Raw genomic sequence first — 5,944 nt, forward strand, 5'->3', positions numbered from 1 at the left:
AACTATAATCTCTTCAAATATTTTCTCAGTCCCTTTCTTTTTCTCTTCTTTTTCTGGGACCCCTATAATTCGAATGTTGGTGCATTTAATGTTGTCCAAGAGGTCTCTGAGACTGTCCTCAATTCTTTCATTCTTTTTTCTTTATTTTGCTCCCTGACAGTTACTTCCACCATTTTATCTTCTAGCTCACTTATCTGTTCTTCTCAGTTATTCTGTTATTGATTCTTTCTAGAGTATTTTTAATTTCAGTAATTGTGTTGTTCATCACTGTTTGCTCTTTAGTTCTTCTAGATCCTTGTTAAATGTTTCTTGTATTTTCTCCATTCTGTTTCAGAGATTTTGGATCATCTTTACTATCATTACTCTGAAATACTATTATTATTATTTTTTAATAAATTTATTTATTCATTTATTTTTGGCTGTGTCGGGTCTTCATTGTTGAGTCTTCGTTGCTGCGCGTGGGCTATCTCTAGTTGTGGCGAGCGGGGGCTTCTCCTCGTTGTGGTGTGTGGGCTTCTCATTGCGGTAGCTTCTCTTGATTCAGAGCTCGAGCTCTAGGTACATGGGCTTCAGCAGTTGCAGCACATGGGCTCAGTAGTTGTGGCACACAGGCCCAGCTGCTCTGCGGCATGTGGGATCTTCCTGGACCAGGGCTCGAACCTGTGTCTCCTGCATTGGCAGGTGGATTCTTAACCACTGCGCCACCAGGGAAGTCCACTCTGAATTCTTTTTTAGGTAGGTTGCCTATTTTGTCTTCATTTATTTGGTCTTGTCGGTTTTTACCTTGCTCCTTCGTCTGTAACATATTTTTTGTTGTTTCTTTTTTTTTTGATGGGTGGTGCTGTATTCCTGTCTTACTGACTGCTTGGCCTGAGACGTCCAGCACTGGAGTTTGCAGACAGTTGGATAGAGCTGGGTCTTGGTGCTGAGATGAGGACCTCGGGGAGGCCTCACTCCGATTGATATTCCCTGGGGTCTGAGGTTCTCTGTTAGTCCAGCAGTTTGGACTTGGAGCTCCCACCACAGGAGCTTGGGCCCAAACTCCGGCTTGGGAACCAAGATCCCACAAGCTTCATGGCGTGGTAAAAAAAAAAAAAAAAAGAAAAAGAAGAAAAGGAAGGAGCAGTGCAATATCAAAGAAAAAAATAAAATAAAATTAGAAAGATAAAAAATATATTAGGAAAAATAAAACTATAATTGAAACAACTGCAAGGAGGGAAAATAAAACCACAACAGAAAGAAGAAAAAAAAAAAAAGGTGCGGGAGGGCTTCCCTGGTGGTGCAGTGGTTGAGAATCCGCCTGCCAATGCAGGGGACACGTGTTCAAGCCCTGGTCTGGGAAGATCCCACATGCTGCGGAGCAACTGGGCCCGTGAGCCACAACTACTGAGCCTGCGCGTCTGGAGCCTGTGCTCCGCAACAAGAGAGGCTGCGATAGTGAGAGGCCCGCGCACCGCGATGAAGAGTGGCCCCCGCTTGCCGCAACTAGAGAAAGCCCTCGCACAGAAACGAAGACCCAACACAGCCAAAAATAAACAAATAAATAAATAAATTTAACAACAACAACAACAAAAAAGTGCGGGGAACAAGCCAAAAGGAGAGATCACTAACAAAGTATAAAGAATAAAATAAAATTAGAAAAATAAAAGATTTATTAGGAAAAATAAAAATATAAAAGAATCAATAACAATGAATCAACAGGTAAAACCGAACCCCAATCTAAAAGAGGAAAAAAGAAAAGAAAAAAAAAAAGCCTTGGCTATTGGGGTGTTTAGGTGGGGGTGGAACTTAGGCAGGGGCACAGTTTAGGGTGGGGCGGGACCTAGGCGGGTGGGAGGGCTCTGTTCAAGCATGGGGCGGGGCCTCTGCTTAGGACCTGCGAGGAAGGGGAGAGGTAGCCTGTCCAAAGGAGGGCCTCTGGAGTGTGGAGTTCCGCAGTTTGGAGGTAAGACCCTGAGTGAGGGTGTGTGAGTGGGGTTTAGTCCCAGCTAGTTGGAGGGGGTCTCCGAGTGTAGAAGTGGGGCCCTGGGTGGGGGTGTAGGTGCGGGACTTGGGTTCTGCATGGCAGGAGGGAGGATCCGAGGGCAGAGGTTTAGGTCGGGGAGCCTAACAGGCTGCCCGGTGCCTGAGTGGACAGGGAAAGCACTGGCCACGTTCCCTTCTGTTCCTTTGTGCCCCTCCCCCACTGTCTCCCCCAGGATCTCTCCCATCACTGCTGGACCCCTAACCATGGGTGGGTCCCCCTCAGTGTAGGAACTCCTTCCCTTGCCCAGCCACTCCTCAGAGGCGCCAGTCCTGGAGGTCCAGCCTTTACTTTTGCTCCCCCTTCCCCCCCTCACACTCCCTCAGGACCTGCAGGGCTGGAGGAGGCCTAGGTGGACAGAGGATCAGGCCCGGGATCTCAGCAGGTTCCTGGGGGCCCAAGTTGGCAGGGGAAACCTGGCCACGCTCCCTTTTGATCCTCTGCCCTCCCAACGGTTCCCCAGTTTCCCCCTTCTGGCATGGGATCCCTTCCCTTCCCCCAGCCACCCCTCGGGGCGCCAGTCCTGTCCCGCCTCCACTTCTCCTCCCCCTTCACTCCCCCCATGCCCCACTTCCTACCTGGTTACTGGGGGTTCCGCCCGTCCCCTTAGGTGTCTGTGTTCGCCCACCAGTGCCTGGTAGGTGCCCTAGTCGTGAGAAGACGCGAATTCTGCGTCCTCCTAGTGCGCCACCTTGACTCCGCCCCCATCTAGCTTTTTTTGTTTTGTTCGTTTTCTGTTTTTGCTGTGACTGCATAATAATAAAGAACACAGGGAATTCCCTGGTGGTCCAGTGGTTAGGACTTGGTGCTTTCACTGCTGTGGGCCTGGGTCCAGGTTCAATCCCTGGTTGGGGAACTAAGATCCTGCAAGCTTCATGGGCACGGCCAAAAAAAAAAAAAAAGAACCCAGTGACTACCAGTACTGGTTGGTGCGAAGTGGCCAGCATTTTTACCCACCTTTGCTTTTGTAATATCAGTGTAAATGTAAGTAGTGGGAAAAAGGCAAATAATATTTTGGTAATATTATAAAAATAGTTTTGGGGGCTTCCCTGGTGGCGCAGTGGTTGAGAATCTGCCTGCCAATGCAGGGGACACGGGTTCGAGCCCTGGCCTGGGAAGATCCCACATGCCGCGGAGCAACTAAGCCCGTGAGCCACAGCTACTGAGCCTGCGCGTCTGGAGCCTGTGCTCCGCAACAAGAGAGGCCGCAATAATGAAAGGCCCGCGCACCGCGATGAAGAGTGGCCCCCGCTCGCCGCAACTAGAGAAAGCCCTCGCACAGAAACGAAGACCCAACACAGCCATAAATAAACAAATAAATAAATAAAAATTGTATAACTTAAAAAAAAAATTAAAAGAACTGGTTGGGACAGAGAACAAGAAGTGTGATTAAATTCTGGACTATTCTGAGGATTTACAAAAAAAAAAAAAAAATAGTTTTGACCTTGCAGATCCCCTGAGAGGATCCTGGGGTCACCCAAGATTTTCAGATTATACTTTAAGAACTATTGAGTTATATAGTTATTTTCCTGTTCCTTCCTCCTAATTAGAAAAACTTTATTGAGGTATACCTGACATACAATAAACTGCACATATGCTATTGGCTTCTTTACCCAGGGAAAGTCTTGAATTCTACTTTATCAGGCACACAGCATATAGTAGCACTTATTCCAGCCTTACCATGTATTCCCTGCCTCAGACTTGGAGTTAGCTATTTCTCCAAGGAGGCTTGCTCCCATTTAGAGGAGGGTGGTACTTAGAATACAAAATTTGGTTACTAGGCACGCTCATTGCCACTGGTTTAAGATTGCTTCTAGGTCCTTTGAGTGACTAGAGTTAGGAGATAGATAGGTAGTATGAGGGAGGAAAAATAATTTTTCCTGCTACCCTCTGTGTCTTGGCTGAGACCCCTGTAATAAAAGACAGATTAAAAAGAGAAAAAGAAACAGAAATTTGTCAACGTGTATACTTCATGTACACATGGGAAATACCTGGGGAAAAATGAGTAACTCTCAGAGGTGAATTAGAACTCCAGCTTAAATACCATCTTCAGCTAAAGACAAAAGAAATAAAGGTGTGGGGGAGACCAGTTATGGGGAGGTTACAAGGAAAAGCATGGTAAACAGGAGTACAATTTGTTATTCAGATTTAAGTCGGTGCCTTCTCCATTGATAAGGGTCTAAAGTTGCATCCAGGATCAACCTTTGTCCTTCTTGATAGAGAAGAGAGGAGGGCCCCCTTTGTAAATTTATGTCCTGTCTTAGAGGGAGGGTAGGGAGCTTTTCTCGTATCTGCTTCTTTTCAGTTGCTTTCAGCTCAAAATAATGCTCATGTTAAAGTGGCATATTTTGGGGTGGCATATTCTGCTACCCTTCAATAGATAGATAGATAGGTTTAAAAATCAAGTTCACCCAGCTGACTGACTTCTGGGTTACATTTTGGGAGCCTGTCTAGAGCAGTTCTGAACTCTGGTGCAGTACCAGATGCATGTTGGATTCAGTCATCGCTCTAGACTTAAGCCAAGAATACATCTTTGCTAGGACTACCACACGTAACCAACTCCTGGTGATAAATTAACCTGCACAAGATATGTGGATTCTTGAACAAGACTTCAAAGTCAGAGAACTTATTGAAACTACTTGAGATGGTCCTTGAAACTATAGTTCAAGAAGAAAAGTTTTAGGGGGAAGAGAGCATTGTGTATGCAGGATTGTGTGCGTTTCCTAGAGGGATTAAGACCAAGAAATTCCAGAAATAGCTAGTGAGAGAGGATCTGGGAAAATAGTGTGTAGATAGTGTGTAGGCCACAGAATTCCTGAAGGGGAAAAGATCTTTGACAGGTGTGTTTTGATTGATCCAATGTTCTTACCCTGCAGCATTTGCTGGGAGAGGATCCCTGACAGGCTGGGCTTATACTGTAGGGCAGGCAGCTAGACAAGCAGCAGAGGACCTGGAGGAGGCCATATGCGGCCAGAGACTGTGGATATTGGATCAGGACAAGAGTCGAGGACTTCGATTTGTGACTTGGCCACACCTCAGAGATGCTCAGTAGTGGCAGGTCTCTGGGAAACGGTAGTGAAGGACAAGGACAGGATGCTGATACTGCTGGTACCACTGGGATGGAGGCAGCTGGGACTCATACATCAAAGTGTTTGATTGTGCACTAACCAGAAGTAGAAACTAACCTACTTGAAATGCACTAACCTCTGCATTTGTGTTACTACTTTTTAAAAAAATATTTTTCTTACATGATTAATAATTTTTTTAGTTTTTATTTTATTTTTGGCTGTGTTGGGTCTTCGTTACTGCTCATGGGCTTTCTCTAGTTGTGGCGAGTGGGGGCTACTCTTCCTTGCAGCGTGTGGGCTTCTCATTGTGGTGACTTCTATTGCTGCGGAGCCTGGGCTCTAGGCTCAGGGGCTTCAGGAGTTGTGGTGAGTGAGGGCTACTCTTCCTTGCAGCGTGTGGGCTTCTCATTGCGGTGACTTCTCTTGCTGCGGAGCCCGGGCTCTAGGCTCAGGGGCTTCAGGAGTTGTGGCTCGCGGGCTCTAGAGTGCAGGCTCAGTAGTTGTGGCACACAGGCTTAGTTGCTCCGCAGCATGTGGGATCTTCCTGGCCCAGGGATCGAACCCGTGTTCCCTGCACTGGCAGGTGGATTCTTAACCACTGCACCACTAGGGAAGTCCCTATGTTACTATTAAAGAGAGTTTTGCAAAGAGCTCTGAGACCAGGACAGGGAGCTTTTCAGGAAAAAACAGGCTGAATTAGAGCCAGCAACTGCCACTACTGTTCAGAGTGATGTGTAGCATATGTAGAAGGCCAGACTCAAAGTTGAGCCTAAGAAGCCAGAGAAATCAAGATTCCAGAGACGAGGTGACTGGGAGAGATGTCAATCCCTGTTTCCCTCCAAGAATTCTTGGA

The sequence above is a fragment of the Balaenoptera acutorostrata genome, chromosome 3 (genome assembly GCF_949987535.1).
Source record: "Balaenoptera acutorostrata chromosome 3, mBalAcu1.1, whole genome shotgun sequence".
Taxonomy (NCBI): domain Eukaryota; kingdom Metazoa; phylum Chordata; class Mammalia; order Artiodactyla; family Balaenopteridae; genus Balaenoptera; species Balaenoptera acutorostrata.